Below are 20370 nucleotides of genomic sequence, written 5' to 3' on the forward strand. Positions count from 1 at the left end.
TAGAAATATCATGCTTTACGCTCTTTTTGATAGGGGAAGGTGGCTACACCATGCCTGAAATTCCAGAGAATTGGACTACCTTGGCCTGAAATTTCTTTCTTCAACTAAAAACAACATCGGTTTATTCGTGGATAAAAGTATTAGCACTCAATCTGTACCCACTTGGGACAACAAAAGAGAATATAAGCTTTTTACTTGGCAGACTTCATGGAAATTAATTTTCTTCCTAACATTTAAAGTAAGCGCTAAGCTCTGTGCAAAGAATTTTGATGCATTTGTTCATCTAGTCTTCATAAGTCCTCTATAAATTACACCTCATTATGATATATATTTTACAGGTGGAGATACTTGAATTCATAACTTATTCAAGCTTAATAGTTAACAAGGGTAAAGCAACTACTGAAAACAGTTCTATCTGACTTTGGAACATATAGGGTCCCTAAGGAAACAGGATTCATCTCAAGTAAAGATTTTGATAAAGGAACCACCTATATACCTGTGGCCAAGTTTAAGAGAATCACAAAGATACAGAGGTGTGTAGAGATGATCAAGAATGCACATCATTGACATCCCTGGGGCTAACTGGGTAAGAGAATCAAAGATAGTTACTGGAGCGTAGTGAGAGCTGGAGCTAGGAGAAGCATCCAGAAAGATCTACTTCAGAGACAGAGGCATGGCACCTAGACCTCTCTCTTTCTCCACCCTCTCACCTCCTCCTGCCTGCGTTCTCCTTGGGCTGCACCCTACTAGAAGCCAGCCCACAAAGGAGCCTGAGTAACACAATTTCCAGAGTCAGTATTTTAGATTTCAAAATAGGGCAAAGAGGGAAGTGCAAGGTTGGAGACAGGTGGCCGGGGTGACAAGCAAATACATACACTAACCAATTGGCTCTCTGCATAGCAAGAATGTCCCAGTTTTCAAATGGAGGCTCAGCCTTTGCCTGCTATGGTCCATTTCTGGGAGACAATTCACCTTTCGAAGAAAAGGCAATATCCCCATAAAATATCTGACAAACTCTATTAAAAAATAAAATATTTTCATGTGCATGCACCCCAGTTTTGCAGTGTTTTTTATTTCTTCTCGAAATGAACTAAGAATATATTATATAATATTTCCTTTAAATAGTGTTTAACTTAACATGTCCCTGGGAACTTTAGTTTTATTATGTATAAAGTGTGTTTAAAAAGTACAAATAATTTTGAACTATAACTATATAACTAATGAATAACCCTAATTCACCCATTAAAATATACACCTGGAAACTTTTTATCTCTTTATTTTTTCACAAAATAGTAACTTACAATGTTCTCTCCATTGATCGTATTATAATATGTGGTCATGGTCTTAATTTAGTTATTGGCCTCTCTTAAGCCATGGATAAACAACGATTAAACTACATAAAGATAAGGAACAATTACTGAATGACTTAACCTGTCGTTCCCAACTTTCTGTATTCACACTCTAGCCTTTCCTTTCACCCTCGTCCTTTAGGATTCTTCACCATCCTGTGTGTGAGCCCGTTTTAGTTCCTCCTGCACAGAGGCCAGGGATGTGTATTCTGTGCTTTTGCACCCTTATTGCTCCAGTTTGAATGCATATTCTGCATAGTCAGAGCTGCTTTCCAACTAATTTTCCTGTGAATAGTCTCCTTATATTTGATACCGCCTCCCGCTCACCCACACCCCCACTGCTGACAGGGTTATCTTAATAAAAAGCAAACGTGAGTATGCTGTTTGTCCTCCTAATAGCCAACTCTGACTCTCAAATGCCCACAGGATAAAAAGTCTAGGCTTCTTAACTTGGCAAAAAACGAATTTGCAGTCATTTTCAAACTCACTTCTCTGGCCTCATCTTCTCCAGCATTGTGTCCCACACACTCTATGCCCATCCAGAGCAAGGCCATAGACTATTATTTCCTTCTAGCTTTGTTTATAATGTGCCCAGATGTCTCTTCTTTTCCTTAATCCCTTTGACAAACTCCATTCACCCATCTATCCATTTATCCATCCATCCATCCATCCATCCATCCATCTCCTTATCCATCTGTCTTTCTATTCATCTATTAATCCATTCAGTCACTGATTAATTCATTTATTCCTCCAATTTAATGATCAATTAACCCCTAATTTTGATCAGGGAATCTTTTAAGAGCTGGAGATTCAATGGTGAACAGAGCCAGACATTGCTTGTCAGCATGAGGTTTGGTCTAGTTGATGGTGATAGGTATTTATTAAACAACCTCATCATGTGATTACAAACAAAGATAAACATTATTATGAAGAAAAAAACGTCTCATGAGAGGACTAACAAGGCCATTTGCCTTTGACTAATGCTGATAGTCAGAAGGATCCACACAAGAAATCTCTCCTGAGAAAATGATCCTTAAGCTAAGATATGAAGATGGGAAGGAGATAACTTGGCTAGAATGGGAAGAGAAAAGAAAAACATATCAATTAGAGAGAATGCATAGACAAAAACTTTGTAGCAGATAAGAACATTACACATTTGAGAAGAAGAGTAAACAATGGACCAGAGACAGCTAATAGGGAAGATGTGCAAGAATTAAATGAAGAAAAGAAATACACAGATACGAGACCATACAAGACATTGCGAACTCTGGGGAGGAAGCTTTGGCTTTATTCAAATACCCATGTAAAGCTGTTGTCTGTGGAAGGAAGAAAGGTGAGGTGATCAGGTTTCCACTTTATCACTTTAGCTACCGTCGGAAAACGGGAGAAGCATCAGGGTGGAAGCAGGACAAACAGTGAGAGGTTAGTTCCCCAGTCCAGTGAGAGAGGACAGTGACTTGAACATTGATAGAATAGTAGAAATAGGGAAAAGAGAGCAGAATTATTAGATAATTGGGAAGAAATAGGCAAGATAAGATAAAGAAGACTCAAGGACTACTTCAGGGTTTTGGACTTGGGCAGCTGGTAGATCCATTCACTGAGGCAAATACTTACTACGTGAACCCAGCTTAAATGTCATCTACATGAAATTTTCTTTGATTTTAATACAGCAAATTTAAATGTTTCTTCCCTATGCCCTGTGGCTACCACAAAGACTTATCCATAACTTATTGCTTATGAAGTTTATTAACTTTGAAAGACTTGTATTTTATGCTTCTTCCTGCTACTTGCACCAAGCAAGTAAAAGGGCTCAATTTACTTGCACCAAGCAAGTAGGGGCTCAATAATAATGAATAGATGCATAAACTTCTTTTATAGTTTGTATAAAGGAGCTACTCTTCTAAAGTAAAGATACACACATTCAAATTATTGAATATGGATGAAATCCAAAGATTCTTTGGGCTAAACCTGTTCTTTCAAAATAAAATAATGGATGCCCTGGGATCTTAATTTGTTCAGTTTTAAATATTTAGAAAATGTAGAGCTAGACTAGCCCTTCTTCCCCTCTTCTTGTATGATGACTATTCTGCTTCTGTACTTGTCTCCTCTGGTGTTTCTCCCTGATGGTAAAGATAAGTCTACCTCCTCTGATTTTAGTTATGATTTTCCCCTAGGGTTAGTGACTTCTGTACACTCTGGCTTGAGCATGACTGAATCACAGGAGTTATACCTTATCTATAATTGTTTATGGGTCAAGTCCACAAATAGGTACAGAAAAATAAAGGAGAACAAAATAGATATATTTTAAGAAGTATAATGAGGAATGAATTGATGACTGTTGCTGAGTATTTTATTAATTATAATTTAATATAAAATGACAATCAATTACATAGTGATGTATATTTGAAGCGATTTTACAGATTACATTTTGAAGATATATTATGGGCATGATCTGGCAACTTTATTGCAATCTAAATTGAATTTTCTCTACTGTCTCCTTCCCTCTATTCATCCCTGCCCCATTTAACAGATCTGGAATAAGATATCTAAAGCACAGTGACACATAAAAAGAGAAGAGAAGAAAGGTTATATACTTTCTTATATTTGAACTAACCTTCATATTAGTCCATTTTGTCTCCATATTCATGTTTGTAGACATAAAAATGTGCATTTCTCAATAGTGTGCAAAGTATTTCTAAATGTTACATATATGTTTTATCTATATGTATAGACACACATATATATATATATATATGTATGTCTTAGCCAATCAAAGGCACCAAAAGTGTTATACTCTATCTAATTTTCTCACAGCACCAAAAAATAAACAAATCTTTCTTCTTGAAATCTAACATAATCAGAGGAAACATTGAGTACAGAAGGCAAGCCCTACTCTAAGAGGGTAGTTGTTTGATAATGGGGTGAGAACATGGAAGCTGTGTCTTGTAGCTTTTTCACAGGGTATTACACTGATGACAATAATGATTATGAATATCACAGTTACTGTTTCTATTTCTTTTACATATCTGGCATATGCCTCATTTTATTGAATTCTCACTTAGGTGTACATATGATTTGTATCCTTGTTTAATGTATGAGGTAACTAAGATCTAAAACAGAGAATCAAGTTACTTACTCAAGTTTCACAATCTAGAAGAGGTTGAATATTGACTTGGGAACTTATCTTTAAGCTCCCAGAATCTGAAATCTTAGCAAGTCATTTCTCTATTAGTTATTCTTCAAATTCCAACTCAGTGATCCCAAGTAGTTTTCTGTTCACTTTTGTTTGATTTTCTTACTCGAAGAAATGTAAGGGTTTAAAATAACAGAGTCGTGACCATCTTTAACTTGTCCACCCAGCACCTGACTCTCCGTGAATTGCCCTTCAAGGCTTCAGTGAACATGATCTCTGTGTTCTCTTTCTACAGTGGGCCCTTGCCTTCTAGATGCAGGGCTGAACGTTTGCTCCAGGGCTGGTCAGCACACCTCCTTCCAGGAGAAAGAGAAGGAGCAGTATCTCTCTGATACGGGAACATGTATCATGCAAAATTGGTCCATGCCCTTCCTCTGCCACCTGAAGAAGTAGCGAGTAGAGCACAGACTACAAGGGGAGGGTCTGTTCCAGTTGTGACTGAATTCTACAAAAACCTTTGTCCTACTTTATTTTATTTTTTGAGACATCTCAAGATCCTTATGATAAATTGCCTTTTCATTTTAGCTACTTCAAATTCGGTATCTGTAACTTTTAACCCAAGGGAAAATCTCAGCCTGGCTACTGTAGTCCTGAGCTAGTCTTCACATTTTTGACTCTCGTCATAATTAAATAAGAAGTCCTCAATTTTCCATTATTAATTCATTATCAAATATGATCAAACATCTATTCTTTGACAGCGTACTAAATATTGGGAATATAAATATAAAGAAAAAACAGTCCCTGCCTGAAAGAAATTGCCACTAGATTGGGCTGGGTTAGAGGTTAGATTTTCTTACCTGACTCAGACCAGTCTTATTTGGGGAGCAGGGAGTCATTCTCTTTGCTGGCATAGCAGCCTTTCTTTCTTTTGTGAAACAAGTTCACTATTAGGGCTGGCCTTAGACAGTCATGAAGCAGGCAAAATTTCAGGGTCTCAACATCCACTTTACAACAACTTTTTTTCACCTGACCCCAAGTTTATGATTGCAAGGCCCTTATGATTTTCTTTGAATACCAAGGTTCACTCAGTTGATATCTCCAGGAGGCCTCTATATTCCTAATAATCTGTACTCCTTTCAGTAGCAAAAGATTCCAGGCCTGGGTCTCATTCACTTGACGTTTGATTTTTACTTGATGAAGACTAGTTAATAGGATGAACCAACATATGGAAAATTATCAGTGGAAATGATTGAATCTGTGTTGCTTTGATAAGCTATAAATCAGAACAAATAATGTTGAGGCTTTGGACTCATAGATAAGCTATTTGTTAAGACATTTTTTCGTAGATGAAAGCAATGAGACTTTTCAAGCATAGCTGGAGATATGCATTTATATATTAAAACTTCAGTTTTAATATATAAATATAGATGTTTACAGTTTGTGTGCAATTAATCATTGATCATATAAAATCTGTGTTATCTATGCTATTAACAATTAGATCTCTTTAGAGACTAGCATTTCTGACAATATCCAGGAAAAACCTTCTGTTCAATTATGAATTAAGTATAGGGTTAAAAAGTTTGAAAGAATTGTTTAAAGCTAGAAGCTTTAAAATATTTCCATGCTATTAGTTATGCAATAGATCAAGAAGAAAAATAAAATAACTCCTCAAAATTCCACTTATTGAAAAGGAGAAAGCTTCAGACAGATGTTCCAAATGACAGAAGTTTCCTTTCAAAAGTGTAGTCTGATTAGAAATATAAGAAGTTAGAGGTGATAGGAGAGTAGTAATGATGTATTTGCACACAAAAGAGCAGAGATAAAAACTTACAAATCTGAAATTACCTCTAGGTGACTTGGCTAAGAGACAAAACTTGACAATATACTACTGTATATCCAAATTGTACTTTTAGAGTTTTATTTTTTTTTAAAGTTTATGGAGTTTTTAAGAAACCGTAGTTAAATATTTTAAAGCTCTAGTGTTTTGTATTTCTACTCTCTAGTCCTTTTTCTCATAGATGAACTTTGGCTCCTGTATCTCCATCCTAGGAACAGGAAGGATTTTGACACCCTTTCTAATTCAACAAGTAATCCACTTCAACTTGAAACTTGTATTTTTAGAATTGACCCCTCTAAACATGACTACTTTAAGTACTACTTTTCAATTGCCTTATGATACTACTTTTCAATTGCCTTATGATAATTCATGTATGAAATGACATTCAATTGTTAAATATAATTCTTAGTCAACCAAATTTGTTTACTAATTTACATGTAGCTCACATAACATGCAAGATCTATTATGCTGTTTTCTTCTGAAATACAGTAAAAAAAAAAAAAAAAAAAGTCACAGTTTTCGACTGGTGCACTCAAGCCTTATTATCCTGATCATGAGTCTGAGGACAAAGGGAGCTAAAAGTAAGTACCTATTGATATCTTACCTTCCTCATGATTGACTCATTATGTTACTTTTTTTTTTTAATGGGTAGTATTCTAAGTTACAAATGGGCTTGCATTTATCATTTCATTTGCATTTTAATTTATATTCATTTTTTAAGTGGGAAGCAAATCAACAACTTCAAGTTCCATTGATATGATTGACAATATAGCAATATCCTGTTTTTATTTAGAGACCATCTGTTTTCAGATTGTCAAGAATCCAATTAATCGAATCTTCATATGATTCCTTAAATGTACATAAGGGACAGGTTGTCTTTTGGTTTCATTTGGAGAACTGATCAGTTTTACTTTTTTGTTTAAGGTTAAAGAGAAACGGAATGAAATAGAGATGAAGAGAGGCAGAGACAGAGTTCAGTTGCTCTATTGCCCATGAAGAACAGCATGAATGAAGCAGAACATTTACCACTGAGGTAGAGAATTAGAAAGCATGCCACTTAAGACAGAACGAACATCAGGTTACTGTTTTCCATGAGAAGTTAAGAAATGTTAATTTGAAAAGAGAAAAGTGATAAATATGCATTTTGACTTCTAACACAATATCCTGCTTTCTGTGTTTCTACAACTGTTCAAAATGGCCAGGCCACTGCATACTTGGCATATCTGATACTCAGGTGGATACAACTCCCTCTTCTCTGTAATAAAATTGATTTCAATAATACTAATGGAACAAGAGGTAACAATTATTCTTTCCTTTATTCATCTTTAGTTTTGAAACAATTGACATTTAAAAGAAGAAGATATTGACCGTAACAATGTCATCCTAGTAGTGATAGTATACGGTTTTGCAAGGTATTATCATTGAGGGAACTTGGTAAGATAGGTACACAGGATCTCTCTGTATTTTTTCTTATGGCATGTGAACCTACAATAATCACAAAATAATTATTTTTAATTTCAAAAAATAGATAAACTGAAAACATATGTGACACAAGCATTGACTTCATGTTTTTTTCTATTTCCCTAATGTTAGTATACGTACCCATACACAGTATATGTTTACACATTTGCCATCACTGTGTACAATTTTATACTGCTTACTTTTTATCATTAATAAATGACATATTTTCCCTATTACATAGTCCTAATAAACAGTAATTATTATTCATGAGTGCACAGTCATGCTGATTGGCCATAATTATCCTTTTTTGAAATCAAAATGTCCATCTTTCATTCTAGAGTAGAATTTGAATGATAATTGATACAGCTTGGATGTTGTCTCCTCTAAATCTCATATTGAAATATAATCCCCAGTGTTGGAGGTGGTACCTGGTGGAAGGTATTTGTTTCATTAGGTGGATCCCTTAATAGCTTGGTACTGTCCTAGCAATTGTGAGTGAGTTCTCTCACAACCTGGTTGTTCAAAAGTGTGTGGTATCTTCTCCTGACCAACCTTCCACCATGACTCTCTCTGGCCATCCTGATCACCCCTTTGACTGGTGACTTACAGTGACCCATTACATTAGTGGCATCATGTTGATTGGACAAGGCAAGCAAGAGGTAACTAGCAGATGACTGGCACCATTTGGTAAGAACACAATCACTCCGGAGAGTAGGAGATAAATCCAAAGAGGACTTAGGAACCTATTGGTCAGGAAAGGTTTTAAGGTCCTTATGAGCAACGGATGTGCTTGGATAGTCCTCCTAGAGTGAAAGAAAAACTGATGCATCTTGTATCCTCAACTACAAAGAAGAAGACACAGTGCCTGGCAGACTTTTTGGGATTCTTGTGTAGCATATTCCATGCAGAACTTATCAATATGCTCCTGCTTCCACCATGTAAGGTGCCTACTTCGGCTTTGCCTTCTGCCATGAGTAAAAGCTTTCTGAGGCCTCCCCAGAAGCCAAGTAGATGCCAGTGTCATGCTTGCACAGCCTGCAGAACCATGAACCAATTAAGCCTCCTTTCTTTAAAAACTACCCAGTCTCAGGTAATTCTTTATAGCAATGGAAGAATGGCCTAACACAATAGTAAAAGAAATAAATTAGATAAGAAAAGTACATTAAAGACCTAAACTTCCTTACGGCAGGAGTTAACAAAGCCCAGGGAATTTTATTGTCTAAAAGCTATGGAATTTTATAATTTGATATTTCAACAGAAGGTTTCTATCAAATATGCTACAGTTAATATTTTTATTTTTAAATTTATGAAAATTAAAAAGAATTTGCCTGTGATGAGCACATGGAATTTCATTATATTATTATTTACTTCTGTTTATATTTAAACTTCCAATATTCAAAATATTATTTTAAAAAAAGAATTTGCTATAAAAGATTTTTTCAATACCCTTGGGAAGAGCTTAAAATATCTCTTGGTCAGCAGGCCACCATTAGTCCACATAGCACATTTGTGATAATTTTTTGAAAGTATCTTTTCCCAACTGTCATAGGCAAGGATACACAAGGACTGAAGGTAATGCTCTGTTTTGGATGGGACCCTGGAACAAAAAAAGACCTTAGGTAAAAATTAAGAAAATCTGAATAAACTGTAGGTTTAGTTAATAATAATGTATTGGTTAATTAATTGTAATAAATGTACCATTATAATGTAAGACGTAACTAATAAGAGAAACTAAAAATTTATTTAAGAAAGAAGGGGATATGTCATATGAATGATATCTAAATTCAGTAATGTATTTCATGGATAAACTAAAATTTGCACTTACCAAATGAAAATATTGCACCCCACAGTTCACGTTTTTTCTATCTTGAATACTAAACACACATGAAAATCCCAAGTGGCCACATACAATGGCAGAAGTAAAGTAACTTAGGTTCTGTTTCTTTCTTTTTTTTTTTTTTTTTTTATAATCACTGTTCAAATGAAGGAATATAAAGTAGCCCTGAATTTGGTGACAGAAAGTGAATCTGAAGGAAACTTCAGTAATTCTATACCTTATTAAGCTTGCTGTCTACATGTAGCTGATGCTCATTTTTTTTTTTTTTTTTTTTTTTTGAGTCATGAACCAACTGGAACCAGGAATTCTGAGAATTATCTTCAATTATATAAGTTATATCATACTTAATTTATGTGTTTATTAAAGAAAAAAATAAAATAATGAAGTAAAAAAATTTTTTAGCTATGTGAAATACTTAATAGTTACTGCAACAGTTCTTTAGAATTTACACCAAAATAGTTTTTAGAGGGTGATTTTAGAGGCTGTTTTATCAAATCACTTACTATTGCTGGTATGTGGTGAAAAGCAAATCAACTTGTAGGTAGTTTATTTTTTGTTTAAAATTATCTTATGATTTCCCTTCCTTTCTTGCATCCTGGGCTCACGGTTTCTACCACCCTACCTTTCACATGCCATTGAGCTAGACACAATTTTAGATACCGGAAATACAGTAATTTTCTTCTCTCTTGAAGCTTACATTTAAGTGAAAGGCTTATGTGGTAAATAAGCAAATTATCAAATAAAGAGACAATTTCACATATTGATAAGTTCAGCATGGAATATGCTAACATAAGAATCCCAAAAAGCCTGCCAGGCACTGTGTCTTCTTCTTTCTGGTTGAGGATACAAGATGCATCAGTTTTCTTTCACTTTAGGAGGAATATCCAAGCACGTCCGTTGCCCATAAGGACCTGAAAACCTTCCTGACCAATAGGTTCCTAGGTCCTCTTAGGATTTATCTCCTACTCTCTGGAGTGATTGTGTTCTTACCAAATCGTGCCAGTCATCTGCTAGTTACCTCTTGCTTGCCTTGTCCAATCAACGTGATGCCACTAATGTAATGGGTCACTGTAAGTCATCAGTCAAAGGGATGATCAGGATGGCCAGATGTTTTCAGATTCTATTATGACAGAAGGAAGAGAGTTAATGTATTCCTAAGGTAAAAATGCAAATGTATATTTTTGTTGTTTCTGATCCTTCTTTTTCATTGGGATTGAAAAGAATGCATTTTCTAGCTCAAAGGCCTTATGTCAGGTACTTTATTTATCTGTTTTATTTATCTGCTTTAGTAATGATACCACATCCAGCTCAGTAGATGGAAAGGACTCCAACATGGTTAGGCCTGAGACCATAAGTACTTATTCTTCAGTTTCTACAGGGGCCAGAACAGTGACCTAAGTGGAAATATGATAGGTCCACCACGTCTTCATCCTCTGGGTCTTCAATAGTGATTCTAATTTCTGCCATCTCCTACCCCTCTGCACTGAGAATGCAATATGTTTTGAATTACATTACTATCTTGGCCAGGAGTGGGAGGCAGCTTCAGAGGTTTCCACTCAATTTTCTCCATAGGAAGGATCCAACATGGATTTTTTTTCTAATTGCCAATATATCTGTTCCAGTTTTATTGTGAAGAAGACCACTGGGGTCTACTCTAAGCTGAACTTTAGTCAGGATTTCATGTATTACTCAGCCCCTATAAGCCTCTAGTCTAACAGGGGAAGCCATGAGATATTTTGTCTCTGGGTATCAGTATCAACTTTGACACTGTGTCCTAGAGTTTTCCTAACGCCTGAGTATTTCCTTTCCTCAGTGTATGGTCACCTTAATAAAAACGGATCAGTGCAATGTTGAGGGGGATTATTATGTCCCTGTGGAAGAGCAATGAGGGAAGTCATCATAATCTATAATGCTGCTAGGTGTCCTAAGGGCTGCCGCTACAGTCAGTAGCTTCTGAATCTGAAAACTGAGTTGGATCTGGAACTGGAAAATATATCATGACTTTTTATTGAGTGATTACACACTTTCAGTTGTTTGATTATAGATATTAAACAGCAACTTGTTGGCTACTCTCTTGGAAATTTTGGCCCTAGGAACACTATGGTCTATTAATCATCTCCAAAACTCCCCACAGGCCTTGGCCAAACCCCTGCTTTGCCAACTGTTATGGTAGTAGTATCCCATGACACCTGAAAGTTAAGCATGACCACCTGGCCTCTTTCACTTGGCATCCCTTCATACCCATGGATATTATGAGCTATCCCTGACTCTCCAATCTCCAGCTCTGGCTGGGGGAACAGAGCCACCAGTGAAATTTGGGTGGCCCTCTCATCAGTGCATTCCTGTCGGTCTTGGTTAAAGGTTTGTCCTCCTGTGGGACATAATCTTCTGATGGATTTTCTGGCCTCATTATATATATATATTCCACCATGCCAACTTTACTCAGTCTCTTCACTCTTTCCTCTACCATCTTCTAATCTTCTAGGGCAGCTTGGGCACTTCTTCTGCATTAATCATCGGCCATCACTTTTCACAGGCCTCTAAATGTTACCCTAAGAGAGTTTTCCCTATCCTAGGGGTAGATGCCAGAATATTAAATCTTATATCCTGAGAAAGTATCCCTAAGTCGTTGGAGTTCTGCATTTCAAGTCTTGTATTCCAGCTTCCTTCATTAAGCACTCTCAAGAACCAATCCCAGTGTTGCTCCTCTGACTCCTGTCAGGTTATGCTTGCTCATATTTGCAGTTCTACATCTCTTTTCTCCCGTTCAAGGCCCAGAATATTTTAAGGATAGAATTTAACCTTAGTTTTTGTCTTGCAGTCAGGTGAGGAGGTGAGAATGTCTGAGCAGACAACCTGTTGCCTTGCAGAGGAGGGGTTTCAGAGCTTTTTTCCAGCATATAATAAGTGATAATTCTGAAAAAGTTTGGATAATTTCTGCAAATTCTGAGGCTTTGGATCAGAAGCCAACATCATCATAGACATCCATGCAACTATGGATCCATGCATAGCAGATCTGCTTTGACTGAGCACTTAGATATTTTGGGGGCTCTGCATCTCTAGGTATTAAATCATCTGTGTCTGTTCTTCTATCTAGTCTTTGTTTGTTAACATCCCTCAGTTTCTCGTCATCCTTCTGCAGGGCATCAATAAAACCTAGTGGAAAGCAGCCATCTCTGCTGTTTTTATAGGCATTGTTCCCTCATAATTTTCATATTTTCAAATAATTATACCTGCAAGAGCTTTCTCCTCCACTGGGATATTTTTCACCCGGGTCAACTCAGTGAAATATTTGGAAATTGGAACATTACTGTGTACAAGGTGAACTTAGAATTAATGGCTTCCTCTTTGCCAACCAGTTGGTGGGTGAGCCTGTTCCAATACAAGTACAATACTACTTATATGAGTTTGAGTTTTCCAAGAAACAGACAATGAGATGGGATTAGAAGTTCAAGGGGTTTATTGAGCAGTATGGAAGAAGTTATTTATCTTAAAAGGCCTAGTAATATTTAAAGGCAGACATTCCAGGATCCTGTGGCAGAGATGGATAATCAGTGGAGCTGGTGAGAACAAGGGTAGCAAAAAAAAAAAAAAAAGGGGGGGGCGGGGGACTTTTTCCAAAAGAAGCAACACTGCCCTCTGCCATGACAAGTAGGAGCATAGGGAGAATAGGCAGAATTTGTGTGAGTGGCAGCTAAAATGTGGGCAGCTGTGGCAATCAGCTGGGCTTTAACTGGAATTGACAGAGCCTCTCTTGAAGGCAGCATGAGCATGTGTAGGGTTTCTTAATAGGCTGATTAGTATGTGCCTCTGTTTGTAGAATAGCAGGGATACATAGAAACAGGAAAAAAAAAAAAAAAAAAACAAACATGTTTTGAAATAGATAGTTGGGAGAAAAAATCATAGTAAGTGAAAAATCACAACTGTTCAAATTCCTTAGTCTTAGTATGTTCAGTCTATTTTAAATTACATATAGTGGGAAAGGGAGGATGTCCACTGTAGTTATTGTTTAATAGCATGATTCTGGAATGTTAGTCAAAGGAATAAGATAAGAAAAAATATAATATTAGAAATAAAATATATTATTTAACATAATTATCCACTAAAACAACTCAAAATGAGCAATGGGAAATAGAACTAAATTCAATTTTAAAATGCTTAGCATTTATATATAAATACATATTACTAAAAATCATTACAATAATTGGATTACATGAATATGTTCCTGACTATTGAATTTCCATAGTACTACTATAGGCATTTTTCTCAAATTAAGTTGTACATTCTATGAAATTCAAATTTCTATTTTAATGCAGTATTTTTAATATTTTGTCAACATATTTTGAAATTCATATAAAAAAGAAACAAACATAGCATATTAAAAGTAAAAAATAAGAGGGATACTTCTATTCCTACATATTACAGCATATTATAAAGTCAGAGGTACTCAGGAAGTACAGTCTTATTCCCAATGCAGACTTATAGATAAATGAATGAGAATAGATAGCATAAAACTGGTCTTCAGGTTTATTATTTATTTTGTTTTTGTTAATAAAGATGGCATCCAAAATTAGTGGGGAAAATATAACATCAGTAAATCATACTGTGAAACACAACTTTATGGACTTAAGAACAATTGTTATTCAGAGTATCATTTAAAATTACTTAACATGACTACCATGTTAAGAGTGTACTTAATATCCTTATTCTAGGGGTACCCTGTTTTCTGAGAGCTGAAGATGTTGCTGGAATGTGGGACTCTCTGGTGTAAAAGTGGGACAATTTTGGTTATCCTAGATAATGCCAAAGTAGGAATTTGAAGGTCGTGGTGTAAAGAACTGATGAGATAGTTTATAAGATAATCAGTAGATAAAAGCAGAATTTCCTGTTGAAGTTCTAGGGTCAGAGGGTGAGTAGGCAGTTAAATTATGCAGGACCCTGTGGGATGAAGAAAGAATATTGGAGTTTGATTCAAGTGATTGGCCCCCAGTGAGGGTTTTTCAAGGGGTAGTGACTCATGTGTTTCCATATGGTACCAAGAATTTTTCCAGCTGTCATGAAGAGAATAGAGGTGCCCACTTCTTCCTAGACAACAGATTGGGAGGAACTGCACCAAAACATTTCTATGGCTATTTTTGAATGGTGAGACTTGTTTTCCTTGTTTTTAAATATTACTTTTTTGAATGAATTTTTTTTACTGTCATGCATTACTGTTTTAAACAATTACTTTTATTTAAAAGTAAGTTTTGTAATATGATCTGAAGATAGAGAGAAAAAGATAATAAAGGAACTCACGTTCCCATTTAATTAAATATGTCTAATAAAATACGACTTTTTATCAAAGTTTATAATTCACTTAAGCCAACTGAATAAAGTTCAAAACCACCCTCCCTTACCCACACATTTTTCCTAAGAGGCCAAACTCCAGACTTTGATCTGGAATTCAAAGTCCATTCATCTGAATATAATGAAAAAGGACAATTTAGATGTAAAAGCAACACAAATTAATTTGCCTATATCAGCCAAGAAATGGTAACTATATAGTTTCAGATTTACTTCAAAGGTTTAGAAATATGTCAGTAATACTGAGATTAAAATTACATAGACCTGGACAAATAACAGATTCGACTCTTCTCTACTGTGGACATTCAAATTCTGAAGTTCTAATTCAGATTAAAATTAAAATTAAAAATAAAACAATATCCTTTCTCAAGAACAGTAGTACAGCCTTTTTATCCTTTTGTTAATGTCTCATGGAGACTCATGAAGACTATCATAGATTCAGTAGTTTGAAGTAATATTATTAAACATTTAATCTAATGACATATTTGATATTTCTAACAAGGCACTTTGTAGGGTTCAGCATTGGAACATCAATAGCAATGATTACATACACACGCGTGCACACACACAGTTAATTTGTGAAATTTACTACATCGAAAAGAGCTTCTCAGTAAAAACGAACCATAAGTGTTTTCAATGTTAATGACCACCGAGTTTTTTCTTTTTTTTTTTTTTTCTTATCCTTACTCATGGATAATGATAGTGTCAGTTGTATCACTTGAAATTATGAAAGATAATGGCTAGGTAATTACTTGTTTTTCTGCAGGCCCATGTCATTACAAATTAGTGAAGTCCACCTCAAATTGTCAGCATCCAGCTCCATTGATCTCTTAGTTAGTTTCTAAAAGCAGGAAGTTATAGCGATGTGCAGTTAATGCTGGCGGCTGCAAATAGACTGCCTACAGGTCTGTTTTTGTAAAGAAAATTTTCAATTAGTGAAAGCCATGGGCATCAGCTCTCAGAAAAAGGAAAAAGAACTTCCCTATACATCTTTGATCTTTTCTGCTACATCATGTTTTTTCATGAAAGAGAGTTACAATGCTCCTGCTTTAAAAGCTTCTACAAAATAATTTCGTTTTCCAGCCAGCAAGATTAAAGACTCAGAACCTTTTATTTAAATAATGGTGCAGGAACAAAATGTTAAATTTAGATCGTGTTTCTAAGAGATTCACTAGATTAAAATTAGCTAAGAAGTAATAAAGTAAGCGAAAGAACTTATTTCATTCACTTTTTTTAATTGATAGTATCAATATTTCATAGATTGGCTTTGTGTGATCATTCCTTCCTGATCTTTCTCTGCCTTGCCATCACTTTATGAAACTATTGTTGCTTTTAGAGGTTTCCTTGATTCGTGAAATCTCCTTTAATAATATTGTTTTCAATCTCTGTTTTTTATCTAACGGGGGAAAACTTTGTGACAGCAGAGAAGAGACTCTGGATCTCATCCCTGTTTCCATCAGCCATGCATTCCCACATACTCATATTTTATTTCTCACTCCCTCATTAAGGAAAATGCAGTGGTTTCTGTCAGGTATAGGTTGTACAGAATGTAGACACTTAGAAGGTCCACACTTAGATGTTGGACTCTCATGAGAGAAAAGTAATCTCAGGTGAATCATAGCCCTGACAAGGTATCAAAAGGGCATGGACATAGCCTGGAATTGGGAAAAAATGTTTTAAAAAAATTTAATTTCATATTAAATTCTGGGATGCATATGCAGGATGCTGAGGTTTGCTGCATAAGTATACATGTGCCATGGTGGTTTGCTGTACCTATCAAACCATCACATAAGTATTAAGCCCCACACGCATTAGTTATTTATCCTGATGCTCTTCTTCCCCCTGGCCCCCCAACAGGACCCAGTGTATGTTGTTCCCTTTCATGTGTTTTTGTGTTTTCATTGTTCAGCTCCCACTCATAAGTGAGAATGTGCAGTTTTTGATTTTCTATTCCTGTTGTAGTTTGCTGAGGATAATGGCTTCCAGCTCCATCCATGTCCCTGCAAAGGACATGATCTTGTTCCTTTTTATGGCAGCATAGTATTCCATGGTGTATACGTACCACATTTCCTTCATCCAGTCTATCACTGAAGGGCATTTAGAGATTTCTGAGAGCACTTTGAGTTGTAAGTTTCTAGCATAGAGTTCTGTGAAGAAGAGGCACTCTGTATGGGTGACTGTATTAGGTTGTATAAGAGGGTTTTACTATCTCTCTATTAAAAATAAATATCACCTTTATTAAAGGTGAAAAGCAGTCAATATCTCTATCAATCACAGGCTTTTAATAATAAGTTCGATCCTCCTTGGTGTCTAAACAATAGTTTAATTCCACAGTCAATCCTTCACATGGAGATTATTAGGATGGGTAGTCTTGCAGGACTTACTATGTATGCAGTATCTGAGGGAAATAAATGAATGCCAATAGTTTTACTTTGCACAAGTGTGAGAAAATTTACAAATGTAAATAGTTAAATGTTAATAGTGGTAAGGAAAATCTACCAGTAACATTTTTATAAGTAATGGATAATAAGGAGAAAAGAAAGCTTTAGACTTTGTAGGATAATATAATGGCAATTTTAATTAAGTGATTCAAATTATGTATAATTTATGCTGAATTCTGAAGAATAATAATTATTATTACTTAAATTTCAAATTAGCATTGTTGTAAGTTTTATTTGATTTGAATAATATATCATCTGTACAGACTCAGTATTTCTGCTTTGTCTTTCTGTAATGTGGTTGATTCATATATTATAAACAATTATAGAAAATATTGGTTCAGAAAATATCTATGGAAAGACAATAAGAAAAAGTCGATATGGTTTTCATGAAAAAAAACCCACTATGATTTAATGCACTTTCATGTCTAGTCTCTGTATTCTCTATTTTCACCTGTTCAAACAAAAAAAGTCTTGGATAAGCTTTGCTGTATAACAAAAAAAGACGGAAAAGAAAATTCTCTTGAAGTTAAAATTAACAACAAATTACATCCTAAATGGAGGAGTTTTAGGCTGAGCCAGTATTTCTTGGTGTGCGTTCTGCACAAGAGAGCTTGCTACAAGTAACGCTATTAAAAACCTTCCATGGTCAAATACATGAAGGAAATTTCACTCTTAATACAGTTAAATATGTTTATGTTAATATACTATTCTGAAAGTCAAAAAAGGGATGTATCTTGCAGAGTTTCTCAAACATACTTAAATGTAGTGGCTTTTTCTATTGTATGGCATCCTTGGTTGTCTGTGGACTAAAATTGTGAAACATGTTTTTCAGGTAATAATAGGTAATGCAGAAGTAAAAATGCAAAATTAGAATTATTTTTGTTTTCTCTTGATTTTTAACATCCTATCCATCTTATACCTGAATTGCATTTTTTGTCTAATGCTTTTGTTTAACTTACTAATATTTTAGGACATTTTGTTCTAGTTATTGCTTTGAGGAAAGAAAACGATTATCTAAAAGCTTTTTAAATTAATTGTGTGGGTCCCTAAATGCTTCTCTTCATTGTCATGTCTGGATCCTGTCTTGCCAAATCAAATATTTTATTGTGCTTCACAATAAGTCAGCTTAATTTAAAATAACTTAATCTTTATATCTTTAATTTATGTTTAGGTTAACTATTTTATAAGGACCTGTTCTTGAGAGTATAAGGTTTTGATTCTAATGTTGTTTGAACATTTGACATATAGAAAACTTTTACCTAGTAGTATTAAAAAAATAAGTGATTTGACATTTTTCCTCTATGTAGGAAACCTGATTAAATGCCCAGTCTTTCCAGTTCTACTGTTTTATAAATTGATCAAATGTTACAATCTTTAACAGGTTTTCTAATGATATTAGCTATTTATTCGTCTCAACTATAGACATATTTACTGGTTATTCCTTTTATTTGAGGATATATCCTCTAGCCTCTATTTTTGTTCATCTTTAAAATGGAGTGCATCCTTACTCTGTTAACCTTTAAAATATATGGCTCCAAGTGAAAACACAAAAGTAATTACATTGTTGATAAAATATAAAAATGTTTCTGTAGCAAACTACACATTTTTTTCACAAAACACTTGCATTTTGAAAGAATTTTTGACAGAGTTCCACATCAGCAGTTAATGGCAGAGTACTTGGTGTGGGAGTCTTTGGAGAAGTGGAAAATTGGCTCTACAAATTAGAGACCGAGAGCAAGAAACCAAAAAATACAGTCATAGATGGGTGACACTACATTGGCAGCAAAGGTGAATATGTGGAGACTGACAGCCAGAAGTAGATAGATTTAGATCATCTTAAGACGACTAGATAAAAAAAGAAAATAGTCAAGACAGTTACATTAGAGTTGTATCACACTAGCTGTCTGTTGGCATTCCTATTACAGAACATTCTTTCATTTTCTGGGTATACCGATGACTGACAAAATGAACTAACTACAAGCCAATACTTGGTGGGCTAGGCCTCAAGCCAGTAGCAATGTTTATTTTTCAAACCATGAAATGCATTTGGCCTTCTTTAGTTACCAAGAAAAGAAGAAAGAAGGAAAACTCGATTGGCACAAAGTGGCTTCACTTAGAAAATACAAATGATTATTCTGCCAAAACCTCATCCTATCTGATTTGGGGCCTCTGTAAGGGGAGAATTCTTAAAGGGCCATTTTTGGGTACCTATGTTAGTTTGTGTGCTTCATGTAAAATCATATTTCCAACAGTGTAACACACAATGCTTTTCATGTGAAATCAGATAATGGGTGTGATGTATTTTTTAGAATAGATAAGGCCCATTGTAATTCACTTTTTATAAAATGTGTGAATGTTGAGTTCTATACTATTAAGGACATAATATACCTCAACCAAGAAACTTTCCAAATACAGTTTGAGTCAATATACCAGGATCATAGCAAAGAATTGCTGGATTTAGAATACATTTTCTCAAAAACAGTTTAACCACGTATATGGAAATTCTCCTTCAAAGCTATTCTCAATTTATTGCTAAACATTTTATTATTGTACTTGCTCTGAGTACATATAAAAAGATGGGCAGTCCAGAAACATGGCAAACATAATGCTCTCTAGTAATTTTAAAAAGCTAATGAAGGGTTGGGCACAGTGGTTCACACTCATAATACCAGCACATTGGGAGGCCGAGACAGGAGAATCATTTGACGTCAGGAGTTTGAGACCAGCCTGGTCAACATGGTGAAACCCTGTCTCCACTAAAAATATAAAAATATTAGCTAGGCATGGTGGCACACGCCTGTAATCCCAGCTATCCAGGAGGATGAGGCAGGAGAATCATATGAGCCTGGGTGAAGGAGGTTGCACTGAGCCAAGATTGCTCCACTGCACTCCAGCCTGGGTGACAGAGCAAGACTCCATCAAATAAATAAATAAATAAATAAATAAATAAATAAATAAATAAATAAATA

Source organism: Piliocolobus tephrosceles, chromosome 11 (genome assembly GCF_002776525.5).
Source record: "Piliocolobus tephrosceles isolate RC106 chromosome 11, ASM277652v3, whole genome shotgun sequence".
In the NCBI taxonomy this organism is placed as follows: domain Eukaryota; kingdom Metazoa; phylum Chordata; class Mammalia; order Primates; family Cercopithecidae; genus Piliocolobus; species Piliocolobus tephrosceles.